General features: G+C 46.5%; 1 protein-coding gene across 3 annotated transcripts in view; it reads left to right on the top strand.

The window, feature by feature from the left end:
• igf2bp2b (insulin-like growth factor 2 mRNA binding protein 2b) overlaps nucleotides 1-6,000 on the top strand; it is a 32,900-nt gene that overhangs the window by 9,594 nt on the left and 17,306 nt on the right. The gene's annotated exons all lie outside the window — the stretch shown is intronic.

Below are 6,000 nucleotides of genomic sequence, written 5' to 3'. Positions count from 1 at the left end.
ATATTTAGGGAAAATATAGGCGTGTTTGAATTTTTAGAAGTACATAGATTGTATATAGATTGTGCACTATAAAAGATTATCAAAGCTCATGCCATTTTTGTTTTAGAAAGTAGGATAAAAACAAACAAATAGCTGAACTGTTAAATAATTCACATGTATCTTGATCCACATATTAGCTGGCAGAGCAGGTGTTTTGTTTTAAATGTTTTTGCAGTTATTGATTGCTTCACCGTCACAGTGATGGGATCCAGCGGTAGTGGGACACTCCATTTAGCCCTTGTAGGCTACAGTGTACAGTGTGGCTGTTTTGGTAGCAATGTAGCCGCATGCACTTACTGGTTACAATTCAAATGAGATGGTCAGTTACTGGTTATAGTTTAAATAAGGTGACCAATAACTGGTTATCATTTAACCATAATTATTTATTTTATTAGCTTACCTCTGTTATTGCAATTATGTTGCTGTGGTTCTGAGGGGAGAGATCCCTGTGCGCATACCTTGAGGTCAGTGTTATTGGTAATTAATGGTTCCTTTAAGGTAGTTGAGCAGCTTTTTAAAAGAACAGTTGTCAATAACAGCTAACTTAACAAGTTACAGTGAGAGCGACCATTTAACTCCGTTTTTGGATAAGTGTCACTAATGCTGGGCCATTTTTCACACTCATCCTTAGCTGAATAGGTTGCACCGATGACGTGTGTAGGACCGCCTCCCCCCCCCGCCTTTATATACTGCTGACGGACACGCTTAGACAGCCCACAAGGCCGGATTTGTCGTGTGCCTTGTCGTGTGGAAACTAACGCCATAAATAAATGACAGTGTAAATAAACCACATAAATCAAGAGGTGTACTCGCTGCTGACACAAGTGCTCTCGTCACAGTCTGGTTCGATGTCATCGCAAAACGGAATCTGAGAGAAAGCAGGAGAGAGAAAACATTTTGCCTGCTTATGTAATCGTAACCGATCAGACGTCCTCTATGCCACAGCAAAATTCATGACAGCTTGCCGCGCTGAAATTGTTTTGCCGTCATCTTCAAAAAAAAAAAAAGGAGAAGGAAAACGCTTTTGAGAAGGAAAGAAAATGTAGGTTTTTTTTAAAAATGTTGTATTATGTCTTAATGTCTAAAGAGTATATAATGTTTTTGGTTGTAGCAAAAGGCTAGCTAATAGATTATTGCCCTTTCTGCACTGATCACAGACCATTCGCAACGTTTCTCTTAATGGATTTGATCAAGGTTCAGGACAGCGGGAAACTGATATCTGTTCAGTATTGGAAGGCAGCGTGAAATGCTTTCCAACTAATACCAAGACTTGACATGCTCCTCCCTAAGCACTGCAAGCAACACAGCAGCAGCAACAAAACAGATACATGTATTATGGATGAGAGAGCTATGCAGTACAGATGAGTCATACCATTCTACACAACCTCACACATAGCAAGTGGACGCAATCGTGTCAGTATGCAAGTATGTCTATGTGCCACTCACACCGCTAATAGGTGTACTTTTTTTTCTCCCAGGTTTGGTTATTTGTTTTTCTAGGTGTGGTTGTGAACCACACAGAGAATAATTTAGTTAGCACGCTTCTGACGTCGAGCTTCTTCCATTGTTTGCGGCATCGCCCTTCTTGCTGAAGTGCTTCTGATATTGCTCTTCAATGAAATAAATGAACCGGCTCCTTTGTCTTTGGTGTGGTTTTTTTTTGTTGTTGTTGGGTTTTTTTTTCAGCCTGCCGTCCCAGGCCGTGGACTGTAGCGCTATAGGTCAGCTTCGTTAATGTATATGATCTCACAGTCCTGGCCAACACGGAGCTGCTTCTTCGTTTACAGAATGCTGAATCGGGGCGCTTTGCCTTTTTGCGTCTAGTAGCCTAAGAAGCCGGTCGAAGTGCTTGTTTGTAACTGGCCAGATGGAGCTGGTGCCAAAGGAAGAATGGCACCAAAAGAAGCTAACGTTAAGGCTGAGAGAGGGAGTCAGGGCCCGGCTGACACGCCGGCCTCCGATGGACAGAGCCCCGTGAGCTACAAGGTAGCAGTTGAATGCTAATGGGTTAGCTTGTGCTTGCAGAGGAAGCAGCAGAGCGGAAAGACTCGCAAGGAGTCTATAAGAGTAAGACAGAAAGTAACAGAGTCGCTTGGATGTAATTGGCCAACAGACATGCGCAAAGTCAGATGTAATTGGCTAAAACGTGTGCCAGTTGCAGCTGAGTGGAAGTTTTTGTTTGTTTGTTTGTTTACATCCCAGGGTGTTTTGATTTTTAGACTTTGATTAGACTTTGTTGGTTTAGAGATTCCTTCTGCTGCCTTATTCCAACCCTACAAGTAAAGACGCGGTGGCGTTAAAATTCAGACCCGTGTCTGTGTCTGTCTTCACACTTCTCCTCGAACAGCGCAGAGCAGATATGGCGAGCAGGCCTGGCAGAGCCAGAGTGCCCGTCTGCTTTCAGTAAAGCCTCAATACTGGATCTGCTGGCGCATGACGAGTGTTGCATTCCTATTCATCACTCGCCTGCATGTATGCACTTTCAGGCTGTTGTTTTTCGTGCACAGTTTACACAAGCCAGCATCCATCTCTTGACCACAGGACTGCTGTTGGCAGGATATCTTTTGTATGAAAGACCACTTTTGCCACAGCTTAACGCAAGTGAAGCGTTTCTAGCACTTTCCCTGAACAAGGATGAATTGAAGGTGTCGTGTGGATACAAAGACCTTTGTGATAGTTTTTGGTTGTAGAGTTGTTGTAGCTTTGTTGGTCTTGGAGCCGTGCGAGAGTCTCCTTTGAGCAGCATGGAAACATCGGGCCCAGTCTGATGGCACAGTCTGGACTGCCACCAAGAGCTGCCGTGTCCTGCGGTCCAGAGTTTTCACAGGAAGTCATCAGTTCTGCCCTTTGTTCTGCCTCAGTTCATCTTTGTCCGCAACAACGATGTGCTAGTCAAGGACGTCCGCTGGGTGCAGCTTGGCTAGCACCGAGGCTGTGCAGTTAACACTCCTCCTGTGGAGGACGGGGCTTCCTGTCTTTTGGACAGAGGAGCCGAGCAAGTCTCTTCTATGTAGGAAGCATCCTCAGATGTTTCAGCGTACCTTCAGCAGGTAGAAAAATACACTGTGCTACACTTGTTTCCTATGGCGATGGCTCACAATTGCTATTGGCTGTGGTGAATTACTTCAGGGGTTCCACACACACTTTAACTCGTTGCGAGTGACCTTACCATGTGGCTTTTTTTCAACATGGCGGACCCAGTCTGGTAGGGGTTCTGTTAACTAGTCTCTGGCAGTCTTTATAAAGCTTTTTAGAGCCAGTGAGCTGAATTAAGAATACAGGTGCTTTTTGAATTCACCTGATTTTCCCATCTCACTGGCTTTCCTATATGATCTCGCAAAAACTGCCATAATGATAACCAAAGCTAAGTTGCTACAAAGTTATGAGTGGCAAGTTTCATTTTTTAATAAATCAAAAGGTTATGGGATCATTGTTTACTAAGAAGAAAACTGGTCTGTGGATTTCCCCCAGGGTAATTTCACTGATCCTTGGAAGACCAAATAAAGGTTTCACTGGAAGCGGTCTGTTTGCACACCAAGAAGAAAAAAACCCAAGTGGTTTAGAAATCCTTCCATCACTGTCAGCGAGTGCTTTATACAGCGTGGAAGCCATGCGACTTAGCCTTGTGGGCTAGCACTGCACTATGAGCCTTCAGGCATGCAGTGTGGAATGTGCTGCATTAGGGAATGACTCTCCAAAACTCTCCCGAGGTCTGTTCATTAAATCCACACTTCAAATCCATCACCCATAACTACCAGATTTAGTAGGTGTGTTTTGCAGAGGCTGGACTCTGACGATGTTGGCGCCCCTGATCCAAGGCGTTAACGCTGTTACAGGAACGTACCACTCCGCCCAGAAGTCACATTCTGTCCCTCTGCTGCATAAACCAGTAGAATGCAGTATGTGATGTGTGACTGGGGGCTTTCCCAGGCAAACCTGTTTCCCTTATGACACAGTGGGATGTCACTACTGTCGCTCCCAGACTGGTGGCACAGTGGGATGTCACTACTTTCTCTCCCAGACTGGCCCCTCTGCAGATTTCTGAGTCTCTTATGCGCTTATGGGTTTATGGGAAGAAGCGGTAAGCGGGGTTAATTCAGCTTAGGGCTGTCTCTGGGACCGTAGAGGGAGGGGGCAGGAGTCAGCCATGAGGCTTCCAGAGTGGAGGCCTTCACGCTCCCAAGCAGCTGGTGAGGTCATCAGGGGTCATAAATGGTGATGGAAAATGGCACACAAGATGCTGAGCCAGGCCTGATGGTCACCTCTGAGCACCCAGTCTCAGGAACCAGAGACGAGACCCCGGAGAAACCTCCTCCAGCTGACCACGTTTCTGAATTCACATCTCTTCTTCCGAGGAAGGCCTTCTCGGATGTTTGAGCTGAGCTCAACATAACAGGAAAAACAGGCGTTGTGTTACACATTCGCCCAGTGGAGTAATTTGAGTAAATCTGAGTGATCTATCGCATCTACTACCTAGCTCTGCCTGGGGCCGCCTCACGGTGGCTGTCATTGGAAATCTAAGCAAATTTGCTTCTCGGTGCCCCAATTGGATTAGGATTGGAACAGTCCTTGTTAACCTCAGCTCCTGTTCTCTCTCTCTCACACACACACACACACACACACACACACACACACACACACACTCTATGTTCAATATCAGAGCATAGTAGCCTTGTTTTCTCTTCATTGTCACTTTACCTTTAGAAGATATGTTTGCTTACATATTTGCCCCATGGTTAAAACAGGTGGTTGAGGAATTATGAGGATGTGCCAAAGTTTTCCTTTTGGGGAAGAATGTGTTGGAATATACAGGTTGAGTGGTTAACATGTGATCTACCCAGATCACCAACGTTGTGTCTCCCTGAGGGCAAAACAGCCTCGCCATACATTTGCATTCAGACTGGGTTTTTTTCTGTTGTTGTTTGTTTGTTTGCTTTTGTTTGTGTATATAAAATTCAATAAAACCTTTAATGATAAGACAGCCCAGGTGGTTCATCCTCTGGGATGCAGGAGAGCTGCAGCCTTGCAAGCGCACTCCAACACTCACTACAGGCTCCAGTTTACTGCTGGCACACCGCTGAGCACAGGACCAGTAGCACAACAAAGGTCAAGGCAAGGCTGTCCAAACAAGCTCAACAAGAAATGCAGCCCAGTGTGTGTGTGTGTGTGTGTGTGAAAAAAGAAAATGATTCTTCAAGAAACCTGAGACATTTCAAGCAACCTGAGACGTTCGCCGTTTCAAGTAATTGTCTACACGAGATATGTCGCGTCACTCAAAAGTGGTCCGCTCCGTTCTGCTGTTCTCGCTCACGTGATGAGAAAATAGAAAAGCAGTTTTGGCCTCTTTCCCCACTCCCTCTCTCTCTCTCTCTCTCTCTCTCTCTCTCTCCGCTCCTCCATCTCTCTCTCTCTGTCCCTCTCCCTCTCTCTCCCTCTCTCTCTCCCTCTCTCCCTCCCTCTCTCTCTCTCTCTCTCTCTCTCTCTCTCTCTCTCTCTCTCTCCGCTCCTCCCTCTCTCCCTCTCTCTCTCTCTCTCTCTCTCTCCCTCTCTCTCTCTCCGCTCCTCCATCTCTCTCTCTCTCTCTCTCTCCGCTCCTCCCTCTCTCCCTCTCTCTCTCTCTCTCTCTCTCTCTCTCTCTCTCTCTCTCTCTCTCTCTCTCCATCTCTCTCTCTCTGTCCCTCTCCCTGTGCGTTGCCTCTTCTGCGACGCAGAAGCAGTTGCACGGTTGCGGGCACGTGTCCGATCTCATTATCGAAGGTGATGTAGCCCCGTGATCTCATTACAGCTGATGATGTAATACACCGCACAGGCACGGGTCGTGCCACCCAGGGCGAGAGCATGCCGGCCTTCCAGTACTCGCCCACTACTAACACGTGTGTGTGTGTAGGGGGGGGGTGTGTGCGGGTGGGTGCGGGAGAGAGAGGTTACTGTTGTGTAGGTAGGGTACGGTAAGGCTGGTGT

This window comes from Electrophorus electricus, chromosome 18 (assembly GCF_041902795.1).
Source record: "Electrophorus electricus isolate QZ-2024a chromosome 18, ASM4190279v1, whole genome shotgun sequence".
Taxonomy (NCBI): Eukaryota; Metazoa; Chordata; class Actinopteri; order Gymnotiformes; family Gymnotidae; genus Electrophorus; species Electrophorus electricus.
This window is presented reverse-complemented; position numbering and strand designations above follow the sequence as displayed.